Below are 14,059 nucleotides of genomic sequence, written 5' to 3' on the forward strand. Positions count from 1 at the left end.
TAGAAGAGCACATTCCAGCAAGGCTGGCTGAACCTTTCCTATGTTTGAAGTTTTGAAGTTTATAAACCTACCTGCATATTTACCTGGTTTTGCAGCATAAGGGGTGCTATTATCAGTAATGTTCCTGCACCAGATAGGGGTTGCTATATAAACTAACATGTCATTCGTATGTTGAAGGTCTAAACATTGGTTTGTTCAGATTAGGAGTTCTCTAGGCAATCCCCTCCAAAGATGAGCATAAACTATTAGTCCAAGAGGTGAATAAAAGACTGTGGAACCAAAGTGTACATGCTTTTATCCTGGCTTTGCCAGCAGACAATACTGTGATCCTGGTCAAATTATATATCTCTTGCATTTCTGTGCTGTCTTCTGTGAGGTTTGCCTTCTTGCATTCAGGTGGCATCATTTAGCTCATTACTTGATCTTTCTTCTTATGTAGGCCATTTGGGTCGAAGGGGTGGTAGACAGGAGAGAGCAGACCAGATGTTGTAGGCCTTGGGCAAGCATATTTTAAGGTCTGCTCATTTGACACAAACAACGTTTTGCTTTTTGTATGAAAGTCAAAGGTTTTTCTGCATGTTTATGAATGACAATTTCACAAGCCATTATGTTTTGGAAGTATTTAAACTTAAAAGTACAAAAGACATACCTAGATTAAATCTGTTAAATCACATTGATTGGTATGCTGGTACTTATATACTTCCCGTGATGATTGAGAGAATGAAGCTAGAATCATTCCCATTTTGCATAACACCCTTCTGTAATATTTTGTTTTAAAAAATTGTCAGGTTTGGAAATGTGATTTGTATACTTTGCAAGTCAGTTTTATAAAATGAGATTATTTTAGTACATGGTAAGAGCTGGAAAAGAAAGTGTTCAAATGCAGAAATTGTAGAGTTGGCACAAATCCCAGCTTCACCCCTTAAGCAATGTGTGATCCTGGGCATCTCATTTTATCTTGTATTGCCTTAATTCTCAGAATTGCCAGTCTCTAAACCTTTCAAAATTGTAAGCCCTTCAGAGTGATTTCCTTCTCAGGGTCCAATCTTCATAAATACCTCACCCCTGGTTTCACTGGCTATAGGGTTGCTTCCGCTATAATAGTGAGCATTGATATATTGCACACCACAGGCACTTGTCCCCTTGATCTCTAATGGCAACACTATTTGAAAACCATGTCCCACTTCTAATCTCAGTCTGTCTGGATAGAGACACCTTCCTGGTAGCTTCTAATCTGCATTCACTATCCAGTGTTAGGGAGAATTCTCTGATAAGGCTAATTTCCCAAACCTAGTGAGTCCCCCAGCAGCTTTGCTGGATTTTTTTTTCTCCTGCTAAGAGTGAGACTCTTTTACTCCCACTCTTAGACATGATTTGAGGTATGTCCTTGACTTGTTATGTGCTTATGGGCTATGGGGTTTCCTTTTACTCCATAGGGTATCATCTGTTTTTCTGTATGTATGGTACACAGCACCCTCAGTGCAGTACCACAGGGGTGTCACAGTGACCCCCAAACATAGACTCCATACCCTGGGACTGGCTACTCTCTCCCAGGGCATGTAAAGTCACCATTGGCTTTACTAGTCCAAAATTGTGAACAGAACCAGTACAAACCATCATATTGTGGGAGTACTGGTAAGGGGTAATTCGATTGCCCCTGGGTCTGTTTTCGAGGGGGCACTGTCCTGTCCCCCCTCGTCGAGTTTCTGGCTGGTGGCAGTGGTTACCACGTGAAATATTCCTCCGAATTATTCTCTATGGGATTTTCCCATTGATTTTAAACGCACCACTTTTTGGTGCAATGTTAAAGATACCGCCGGTTTATTTATTTAATATTAAATCCCCGGTTGGGTCTTTTTGCCAGAACTCGATTCTAAAATGGCGTTTGTGTCCGTCTCTTTAACTCTGACCAAGGTCGAGCCCTTTGTTCCACTATTTTGGCGGGCTTCTCCACAGAAGCCCTCCAAATGGTGCCACTCTGTCTGGGTTCCACAGGAAGGGTGGAGGGGGGAATTGGCACCCTGGACTGCATTGCCTTAGCAACCCAAGTCGCACTCTACTCTGATTAGCCCAGTGGTGAGCCGCCCGGCTCACTACTTAGCATGTGCAATTGACAGCTAGGCTGGTGAATGAGCAGGGCCTTTGGGACTGGAACTTCAGAAGTCGCCACAGGACCTAAGAATCCGAAGAGGGAAGAAGCTGAGCCACCTGCAACCGACAACACCACCGGTGAAGCCCTGCTGCAACGAACTCACCACTTTTCCAACAACAAGAGAAGATCTTCTGCTGGAGAGTCTTCTCCCTTTGAGCTGGTAGGACCAACCAGTTCGCCCTTTTTCGCTTCCAAAGATGTCACTTGGTCGAATCGCTCGTGCCAAGCACCCCGGCAGCCGGATAGCCAAGCTCACCACTTTTGACTGCGAATAAAAGGACTGCACCTTTTAATCGGGAACTCCGCGGCTGGTTTCATCCCTGTGCAGTGCAACGACTCCACGTTTCCTCCTCGACGAGATCTTCTCTTCCCCTGGTCGGAACCACAAACCTTAACCACTGCCAGCAACAACTGCCCCTGCTGGAGCTTCCTTTCTCTTAAGGTACTGTGTCCTGCCTGGCCTTCCTTTCTACAGATTGCTAAAGGTGACCCTTAAATCCTTGGCTTCTTAACTGGGTTGACTCCAGGCTTTCTAACCATATCTTTTGACTCACCCCAACCTCTTTTGAACACTCTGCAAAGACTTTCAGTGCACTTTAAACCGTGTGATCCTGAGCACATTTCGCTTTTCTCCATTTAAAGTGGGCCTGGCCTATGAACTTTGGCTCTACAGTATAACCTGCCTTTCTCCCCTTGCTCTGAACTCTTAAAAGTGTTGGGAACTGTTTTATTTTATGCTCTGCCTTTTCTCTCCCTTTTTAACCTAAACTATTGGAGTGCCATCTAGGATAAGCACCCACTTCTGTCTTAACAAATAGTTGTGCTTTAACCCTGACTTGTCTGATAGTTATCAAGTGAGGTGTGTATACTTACCTGACTGTGTTTTAGATTACTTTTCATTGAGAGTGCTAGTGTATTGCCTAAAGTGTGTTTTAAATAAATCATTATATACTTTTTATACCAGGCTCTGGTCAGCGTTTGTTTGCTCTACTGTGTTTTGACCCTATTGTGTATACTCTGCATACTGCCCTACTCTTCTTGAGATAAGTCTGACTGCTCAGCCACAGCCACCAGGTAAATCTGGGTGGTGCAGACTGCTACCAATTGGGTTTACTGCTGCTCCTGTAGTCTTAATCTTTTTTGCAGTGTTCCCCAAGGGAACTGCACAGGATTCTGCCTAACACCATGTCCCACTTCTAATATCAGTCTGTCTGGATAGAAACACCTTCCTGGTAGCTTCTAATCTGCATTCACTATCCATGCTATGCTATGTGTAGCTTTCTCCTTCCTTACAATTGGTCTACTCTGTCCATGCTTGAACAATTTTGCATTCTTTGAGGCAGCTAATGTGAGTTCTCTGCATATTCTGGGTTACATGTACCTTTTACATACAGTCCTGCATTAATACTACAGGCTGTATTCCTTCCTGGATGCTATTGATAAAAAAGTCTCCTGTTTCTATACTAGAAGAGAAGTGACCTCTTCGTAGATTGATACTGTTGGCCTTCAAATGGGGACTTAAAGGGAGTAAACCTGCTTATTTTGAATGCTGCGAGGCAGCATATCAACCTATGGGTTATGCTCAAATGGGGGAGGGGGGATATTAGATATTCTTGATCAGTTCATTCCTTTGGTTTGGTGGAGGGGGGGCAAAGATGTCTATGCCCAGGGCCCCAAAAATGCTTAAGATGGCCCTGATAATAGGAGCAGAAAACTAGAGTACCCACAAAAATAGTGGCTCATGGTGCCGAAGGCCCTGCAGGAAATGTCCAGAGTTCCCTGTAGTCCAGTCCGCCTCTGAGAGTAAGGCAACCCGAGCGTGGGTTGTCTTCTAATATGGACAACGTGCACCCAAAACATGTTGGGTACGACAGAATGGTGTACAAAGTATGCAACACAATAATGATCAAGTATTCAGTGCTAAGCGCTCTGTCTTGCGCATAGTAAACATGCCGCCCGTGTCACCTGATTTTCTCATTATATGCCTAGGTGCTGCCACCATTTGTCAATTATTGGGATCATGTGCAATTATACTCCCACCATGTGCCAGCTAGGTCCTCTTTAATCCAGATACCATCATCATGTACCAGCAATCATAGTGATAGCAGGTGAGATAACTCAGAGAGTTAAGTGCTTGCCTCAGTCATCTGTGCGCAACAGGCATAGGTTTGTATCTTTGCAAACCTTCATTCTTCCTAGGTTGTGCTATCAAATTAGCTAATAAAAACACATAGGTGGTAATTTTGGATCCTCCCGACCATCAAATGTGTGCATAAAAAACATGCAAATATTTTACGCATGTTTTTTACGCTCTGCACGACATTGGCATTGGTCCACACATTGATCATGCAGGAGAACCTGCACGCAAAATAGGTGCATACATTCTGTCCGTGGCAGGCATTGAAACCACAAGTATTTAACACGTGATTTTTCAGCTTTGAACGGTGCTTCCGCACATAAAATCTGTGCGGATAGTATAACATGTCGTATAATTGTGCACCTTTGCACATGTTTTACTACCCACATTTACTCATACAATAGCACCACCTCAGAGTAGATGTAAACGTGGGTGGGGAGCCACACACCAGGCCCAAACAACTACACAAGCCATGTGACCCCCCCCTGACACACCCTCCCCCGCAACAGCGCGCCCATTTAGCAAGCTGCAGGTTAGGGGGTGGGGACAGGACATGAAGCGCAGATTCAACACATTCTGAATATTGGATTACCATGGAAGGGGCAACACACTTGTCACTCATTGTGAGGCAACTCCAGAGAATCCTGACTCAATGGCTGTTGGGACAGCAGCAGCAATGCAAGTACCCAGCCCATCAGCCTGCCCTGCAGGCAATCCCCAAGCATCGAAGGTGCCTGAGATGCAGCCCTCCAACAGCCCATCAGCCTACCGTGCAGCCCACAGAGGGGCTAAGCAGCCTTCCCAGCAAGCCACACAGGCCGGCTTTCAGGCTGACCGCAGCCCTCCACCCAGGCACCCCATCAGCCTCCCCTGTAGCCCCCGGAAGCCCAGCAGCCTTCCATGCAGACCCCCAGAAGCAGCACAAGGCCAGGAGGAGGGGGAGAAGCGTGTGGATGCCACAGACACCTAGCGTCTGCAGGAACAGACTGTCCCCACTAGACCTCACCGATCAAAAGGTTCTCCCCACCTACCCCCTGGACCTGCCATCATCTTCAGCCTCTTGACCTCCAGACCAACAGGTTTATGTTACATCAATAACCCCTGTTGAAGCTGCTCACAGTCCTCAACTTCTGTACCACAGGCACGTTTCAGCACTCTAGTGTCCTTGCGCATTGACTTCACTAATCCCTGCTTCTCTCAAACCTTCTCACAGGTATTGACTGCAATGAAATGGATTCAGCACCAAATAGTCCACCCAGGGCTCCCATGGCCCTGTGTTGGATAAAGGCACACTTTATGCCATAGCAGGGTTGGACAAGGTGGTGGGTGCCCTGGACTGCACATGCGTAGCCCTTGTACCACCCAGGTCAAGAGAGTAGGTTTCCAGGAACAGGAGCATGCAGTACGCCGTCACTAAGCAGATGGTCTGTGAAGCTGACGGGGCGTGTGTGTGTCTGTGTGTGTGTGTGTGTGTGTTTGTGATCCTTCAATCAACCCGTGAATCAATCATACTGGCTCAAGGCCAAGCTGCCATGCAACATGAAGTGATTACAAAAATGCTGAGTGTGTACATGAAAGCACACCATATCACAAATGCATGCCATAATACCTTTACCCCGCAGGTTTCCGTACCACACACCACACAGGGCACACATTACATTTGGTTGACAGCATACCGAGAGGGCATGACACACATTCCGCAGAAGTGTATGTGGGCTATTGCAGCACATGCCACCACGTGTGGGCTGGAGAGAGTTCATGTGTCCTCATGCATTGTGTGAGTAGGACCACCAGTTCTGGTTGCATTCCTTGCATTGTGGACCTTGTAGTTTTGCGTACCCATTTCAAGAGTAGTGCAACAAGTCATAGAATGAATGCAAGGACGCAGGGCGGAATCGCCCACTCAAGCTTGGCATTGGGAGACGCGAGGGCTTCACAGGGAGATATCTTGACACAGTTCCAACCATATAGTCAGGAAGTGCAGCTGTGGCACATAAGCCCCATCATTGGCCGTCAGTGTACCTCAAAAGACCAGCATGCATGTTCCCGTGTGCTGAAGAGTAATGGCAAAGCCCACCCCCTGATAAGCAGACGAGTCTCACTGACCTCTGCGCAAAGGAGAACAGCATTTGTCCAGCCATGTTGTATCGCAACATCCACTGTAGTGCATGTCCTAGGAACAGTTCTGCATACGGCGCCTTCAGCAATGACACTTTCACAAGGACATGAATGGCAATCACCATCTTGCTCACCCCTCCAAACGTGTCTCTGGGTAACACTCCTTTGGCTCTTTGGAAGGGTCACAGCAGTTAGGGAGGGAGCACTGTTGTCAGGGAGGGAGGGAGGCACAGTTGACTGGAAGGGGTGGGAAGCATTAGGGGAGGCCTGGGCAGCAGTTATGAAAGAAGCAGACAGAGAGAAAGCGCAAGAATGAGGGGTGGGGACAGAGGGCAGACCAGCATCAGTCAGGGAAGAAGAAAAAGGGGCAGATACATTCAAAGGTTCTGATAAGCTTTGTAGGGCTAGCTGAAACAACCTTTCTCCTAACAGAGTTTTGTAAACTACTTTTAGGCACTTTTGAGCAGCATGGCCAAGAACAGACATATCACATGTGTGCAATAAACATCTGCTCTTTGCAGAAGAAGACTGCATCATGGGCAAATGCATTGCCATATCGCATAAAGACCAACCACATGCTTCTGCACATTGATACACAGTATATTTCCCAGTTCACACAACCTGACAAAAGCAACCTGCCTAGTATTTCATCTCCCAGAAGTGGGAGCATTTCAGCATTAAGCACTACATAAAAAAGTGATATTATTACTATAATTACTATCATTATCATTATTCTTATTACGATTAGCTTTACGCTGCATGTCATTTGCCTATCTAGCACTGTCTCTCTCTCGCTGTCTCTTTCTCTGTCTCTCTTTCTCTCTCTCTGAGCAATAGACATTATGTCACGTGTGCGTTTCCCAGACCCACCCAGTCATTGCTTACAGCAGAGCTGTGTTCTTTAAGGGTTAAAAGGTGAAAGAGAGCATCTTTGGCCTCGAATTTGGAACCATACATTGTGATTGGGTGTAACCTGCAGGAGTGTTGCCATCCAACTGAGAGCACATTGTGTAATTGGAGGAAGGAGAGAGGGATGAACAAAATTATTTATGTGCACTAATGTTTGAAAACTGTTTTTTTAAATCATTTTTCAATATTAATTTCTAATGATCAATTCCAGCATATAGTTTTAGCATGAATTTTACTTTTGTCTTGCTGAGCGAGCACATTATCAAATGTATGATTCATTTTCTGATATTATTCCATTATGGACAGTCGGGTAAAATTGTATATTTAAATCTCCCGATCAGTAGTGGGAAAGGAGACAAGGAGATAGTCAGGAATGATAAGAACGAAGGAAGAGAGAGAAGGAAGGCGGCACAGTGCGCAGAGCGGAAAGCATGACCGGTGGCAGCGGAAGACTCCATAGCTGTGGGGAGAGTGAGAGATGCCCGCCAGAAGCAGGTTGGCGTCTCTCAGGCCCAGAGGAGAACTGCGGGAGAGAGAGAGCAGACGGCACGCAGCAGGGCTGGAAGAGGAGACGGGGTCCTGTGAAGCTGCACGTGTCTTGGCAGCGAAGGTCAGGAGAGCCAACACAGAGACCCAGATAGACTCTGTCCAGATGGTGAAGGTAACCCCTCCCAAGCACATCTCAGCTGCTGTACGGTGAACCCATGAGTCCGCCTAACATCGAAGGGGCCCCGATATGTACGAACATGCTAAACAGCATTGTGAAAGTACTTTTGAATACCGACCAAATATATTAAATGAAAAAGGCGAATGTGGTGTATTTCTCCTGACATGAGATGTCAGTTGGGAGAAACCTGTGACCAGCGTTGTCTAAGACAAAAGACATTGTCTAAAGAACAACGAGGGCAAATATGGTGCAATTCTCCTGACATAAAAGGTCAGTTGGGAGAAACCTGGAACCAACATTGCCAAGAACCAAAAGACATTATAAGAGAGGCTGACAGAAGGAACTTGAACAAACCCTCATATAAGTGTTAAGATATGTATCACGGGATTGCTGCGTACCTGTTTGTCTGGTCGAAGATCTTGAGTTGGCTGCCAGACTGTCTGCTGTACCCCGACGTAAGTATGACGCAGGGAACCAGCCCGACCTCAACCCAAGATGGATACTGGGCGGAAGGTGAACCAGCTCCCAACGTCACAATGCACTCTCCCCTGATTTTCGTGACGTCAGGACAGTGCAAGCACTAGCAGGGGGAGCGTTGCATATTTGACAATCCACTGGTTAAAGATCTGGCTGAGATGGTAGTAGCTGGATTGTCAATCCACAGAATAGATCAATACTGCAGGCAGGCAAAGTAGGTTATGGAATTCTCACAGTAAGTAGATGGCAGGTGAGAAGGCAGGCCAGACAGAGACACAAAGGCAGGGAGACAAGGGGAAGACCAGAGAGGCACAGGGAGGAAGGCAACCCAAGACAGGCACGGAACCAGGAAGACAACCCCAAGGAGCAGGAAGGGGGCAACCAGGAGGGACAGGACAAGGGAAACAGGAAGGGCCTGACCAAGGACCAGGAAGGACACAGGGCAGAGCCAAGGAACAAGACACGGGCAGAGATGGGCTGACGAAAGTCATGGAGCTAAAACACGATCAAGAACTAACCGCATTGAGATGCGATTAGGAAACAGCTTCCGCCCCTCTTATAGGGCCACCAGCACCTGGGAGGCTTGGAACGCAAGCCGCTTCGTTCCCAGGCACTGGTGAGCCCAGAATGAGGCTTGAGAAGCAAGCTTTCAAAGCTCCGAGTGCCCATCCTACCGCGCATGTGTGGAAGCAAGAACACGCTCGACCGCGCATGCGCAGAGGAATGTGATCCCGGACTCTGGGAGCCCCCCGAAGTGCGGAACCCCAAGCACGAAAGCGCGAGTAGACCTGCCAGGAGGATGCCCGTTGGGAAGGAACGGGACGCGCCGGTCTCCAAGTAAGTGGCGTGACCCCTCCCAGAAAGTCCCGGAGCCCCAGGTTTCCAGGGAAACTGATGGTAAAATTTGCAAACAAGATAGGGAGCGTGCACATTAATGTGGGGTTCCCAAGTGCGATCGCAAGCCGGGTACCCCTTCCAATCCACCAAAAAGTGGAGCACTCCCCGACGTATGCGCGAATCACATATCTCCTGAACCTCAAATTCGGGCACTCCCCCCACTCGGATCGAGGCTGGGCGAGGACAGACAAGTCCGAAATTGTCCCTCATATAAGGCTTCAAAAGGGAGATGTGAAAAACTGGGTGTATTTGCCAAGAAGTGGGTAACTGGAGACGAAAGGCTATAGCGGACAGACGTTTGATGATCTTAAATGGGCCAAAATATTGGGGAGCTAGTTTGAATGGCAGATTGCAAACTGACAAGTTTCTTGATGATAACCAAACGCAATCTCCCACCTAGAAATCAGGCTCCGGGGTCCGACCCCTTTCCGCCTGCTTCTTCATGCGTTCTTGTGTCTCTGTCAGAGCCCCATGTGCCAACTCATGTTGTCTCTGTATGGTAACAACCAATTGATCGGCAGAGGGAACAGCACTGGGTAATACGGGACGAAAAGGCATCATCTTGTGATGTTGACCTGAGGAGCAGTAGAATGGGCTGAGTCCAGTGGAGGCATGAATGGTGTTGTTGTAGGAAGCCTCAGCCAGATCGAGATGTGATTTCCAGTTGGATTGGGTGGTGTTTGCAAAGCATCGAAGATAGTCTTTCAAAGTCTGGTTTGTCCTCTTGGTTTGGCCGTTGGACTGTGGATGGTAACCAGAACTCAATGCCCTGCGAATGCCCAGATGTTCACACAATTTACTCCAAAAGGAAGAAAGAAACTGAGACCCCCGATCCGAGATGATCTTTTCTGGGAATCCATGTAGCCTGTACACCTCGTGCAAAAAGGCCAAAGCCATCTGAGTAGCAATGGGTATCTTGATAAAAGAAATTAAATGGGCAGTGTTAGAAAAACAGTCCACTATTACCATGATACAAGTATACCCTTCAGAAGGAGGTAATTCGACAATAAAGTCGGTGGCAATGGTGTGCCATGGATACGGTGTTATTTCAGTGGGCCGTAACAACCCCAAGGGTCGTCTCCTTGGACTCTTGGTTTGGGCACAGACTGGACAACTTTCCACATATCTTTGATATCTTTAGCCCAACCGGGCCACCAAAACTGTCTGGATACCAGTTCCTGCGTGGCTCTGATGCCTCGATGCCCACCGATGAGCGAATCGTGGAAGCCATGTAGTATGTTTGCACGGACAGTACTTTTGGGAATATATAGTCTCTTTCGAAAGAAAAGTAGGCCATTGCGCTCCGAGACAAAGGCTTGTTTAAGAAGGGCTGCCCGTCCCGGATCTGTTAGAGTCTCATTCAGGATGGTCTGAAGATGAGGTGACAGCATCAACAGGAAATGTTTTGGGGAAATCAAATGCAAATCCTGATTGAGGTCTTCTCCCACCCTTTCCAGAGAACGCGACAAGGCATCTGCTTTCAGATTGGAATCACAAGGAATGTACGTTATGTGGAACTCATAAGGGGAGAAGAAGAAGGCCCACCGGGCTTGACGAGTAGTATGACATTGCAAAGAGCATAGATACTGCAAGTTACGATGGTCGGTACGTACTTCCACCAGAAAACAACCCCCAAGAAAATGGTGCCTTCATCCTTCAAACGCGTCTTTTATGGCCAATAATTCCCTTTCAATAACTGCATAATTTCCTTCACTGGGAATCAGTTTGCGGGAGTAGAAGGCCACTGAATGTTCAACGGAAGTGTCAGGGTCTTTTTGCAGGAGAACGGCCCCCACAGCAAAATCCGAGGTGTCAGCCTCAACAATAAAAGGCAGCTCATCTTGTGGGCGATGCAGAATGGGAGCCGTACTGAGAATTGAAAGCCAAAGAAGCTTGAGAATCCCAATGGTACGTCATCTTACTGCTGGTCAATCTTGTGAGCGGAGCTGTTACATGAGAGAAGTGAGGTATAAAACGCCTATAAAAATTGGCAAACCCCAAAAACGGCTGAAGAGACTTCACATCGTGAGGTGGTTTCCATTCTTGAATCGCTTGGACCTTTCTGGAATCCATCTGTATGCTGGAGCTGCTGATCACGTAATCTAGGAATTCCATGTTTTCTTGATGAAAGGAACACTTCTCTGCCTTGGCAAATAACTGATTTTGTGACAGACGGTGTAGAACCTCACAAACATGTCTTACATGTTCCTCCAAAGTGCAGTAAAAAATCAAAATGCCATCCAAGTAAACCCAAACTGAAATGCCTATCAGTTCACAAAATATGTTATCCATTAGACGCTGGAAGATGGCTGGGGCATTACACAGGCCGAAGGGCATAACCCTATATTCGTAATGCTCAAAAGGTGTTTTAAAAGCCGTCTTCCATTCATCCCCCTCTTTAATCCGGACCAGGTGATAGGCTCCCCGAAGATCTAGTTTAGTAAAAATCTGGCCTGAATGTAGGGTTTCCAGGATGCTGCGGATCAAAGGCAACGGGTACCGATCTTTCAGAGTAATGTCGTTCAGCTGCCATTAGTCTATACATGGACATAAAGTTCCTTCTTTTTTTTTTGACTAAGAACAAAGGAAATCCTGTGGATGACTTGGAGGGCACGATCTATCCCTTCTTCAAACAATCGGTCAGATAATCCTGTAGAACTTGCTTTTCGGTTTGGGTCAAAGCATACAGTTTCCCACGGGGGATCTCAGCTCCAGGGATCAGATCGATGGAACAGTCAAAAAAATGATGGGGTGGCAAAGGAATGTCTCCAGGTTCAGAAAATACATGTTCAAAATCAGCATATGCCTGCGGGACTTGAGATAAGGAACATAGACCAGACGTATTGCCCTTGGATTCCAATGGGGTAGAAGTATCAGTATCTTGAGACAGTTCAGGCAAACTGCAATTCTGAAGGCAGAAGGCACAAGTGAAGATCAAGGTACGAGTTTCCCAATTAATCACCGGATTGTGATGTTGAAGCCAGGGTAATCCCAAAACCACTTTATATGTGGGAGACTTGATCACCTCAAGAGCTATCAGTTCCTTTTGTTCTGCAACCTGAAGTAATAACCCCCCTATGTGCAGACGGATCGGCCCTGAGGACAAAGGTGTTCCATCGATGACTTCTACCGGTAAAGCGGTGCCTCTGGAAAATAGTGGAATCTTATTCATGGCTGCAAACACTTCATCGATATAGTTTCCTGAAGCTCCACAATCCAATAACCCATGTACTTCCTGGGTACTCTCCTGCCAACTTAAACAGATCTTTAGGGTCATTAAAAAGGCTGGTTGCATAGAATAGTGCACAGACATGAGCACATGAGTGGGAAAGTTCTGAAAGCGTATTAGGACCTGTTGTTGCCCTTCCACTGCACAACAGGTGCTCTAGTTTCCCGTCTTCTTCTGAGGACGTAGGGGACACGTGCCCAGATAATGGCCGGCCGCCCAACAGTAAAGACACAAACGTAAATTTCTCCTACGTTTCTTTTCTTCTTCCGACAAAGGACCCCTTATGGCACCTAACTGCATCGGTTCAGGTCAGGATCCATTGACCCAAATGTACCAGCAGGAACAGAAAATACATGTTCAAAATCAGCATATGCCTGCGGGACTTGAGATAAGGAACATAGACCAGACGTATTGCCCTTGGATTCCAATGGGGTAGAAGTATCAGTATCTTGAGACAGTTCAGGCAAACTGCAATTCTGAAGGCAGAAGGCACAAGTGAAGATCAAGGTACGAGTTTCCCAATTAATCACCGGATTGTGATGTTGAAGCCAGGGTAATCCCAAAACCACTTTATATGTGGGAGACTTGATCACCTCAAGAGCTATCAGTTCCTTTTGTTCTGCAACCTGAAGTAATAACCCCCCTATGTGCAGACGGATCGGCCCTGAGGACAAAGGTGTTCCATCGATGACTTCTACCGGTAAAGCGGTGCCTCTGGAAAATAGTGGAATCTTATTCATGGCTGCAAACACTTCATCGATATAGTTTCCTGAAGCTCCACAATCCAATAACCCATGTACTTCCTGGGTACTCTCCTGCCAACTTAAACAGATCTTTAGGGTCATTAAAAAGGCTGGTTGCATAGAATAGTGCACAGACATGAGCACATGAGTGGGAAAGTTCTGAAAGCGTATTAGGACCTGTTGTTGCCCTTCCACTGCACAACAGGTGCTCTAGTTTCCCGTCTTCTTCTGAGGACGTAGGGGACACGTGCCCAGATAATGGCCGGCCGCCCAACAGTAAAGACACAAACGTAAATTTCTCCTACGTTTCTTTTCTTCTTCCGACAAAGGACCCCTTATGGCACCTAACTGCATCGGTTCAGGTCAGGATCCATTGACCCAAATGTACCAGCAGGAACACTAGGCATTCTAGGGTTTGATCTCTCGAATCGACGTTTCTCAGCTCTCCGTTCCGCCAATCTTTGGCCAATCCGAAGTACCTGTTCGATGAGACGTTGAAATTATTCAGGCTCAGGAATATGTAGTAGCTCATCTTTATATTCGTCTCTAAGACCCCGGCGGAACAGTGTGTTCTGGGTTATTTCTGGCCATTGCAAATCTGTAGCTAGTTGGCGGAAGCGACTTATGTAGGAAATTATGTCTGTTTTTCCCTGTTTGATGTCCATTAGTTGGTTTTGAGCTGTTGCGGCCAAATTGGGAGTTTCAAAGACCTCCAAGAATGCCTTTCAAA

General features: G+C 46.8%; 1 protein-coding gene across 3 annotated transcripts in view; it reads left to right on the top strand.

Annotated features, from left to right (window-relative positions):
* The window catches only part of IRAG1 (inositol 1,4,5-triphosphate receptor associated 1), a 1,278,759-nt gene that overhangs the window by 638,428 nt on the left and 626,272 nt on the right, over nt 1–14,059 (top strand). The gene's annotated exons all lie outside the window — the stretch shown is intronic.

Source organism: Ambystoma mexicanum, chromosome 11, assembly GCF_040938575.1.
Source record: "Ambystoma mexicanum isolate Mex_15411 chromosome 11, UKY_AmexF1_1, whole genome shotgun sequence".
NCBI classification, from domain to species: Eukaryota; Metazoa; Chordata; class Amphibia; order Caudata; family Ambystomatidae; genus Ambystoma; species Ambystoma mexicanum.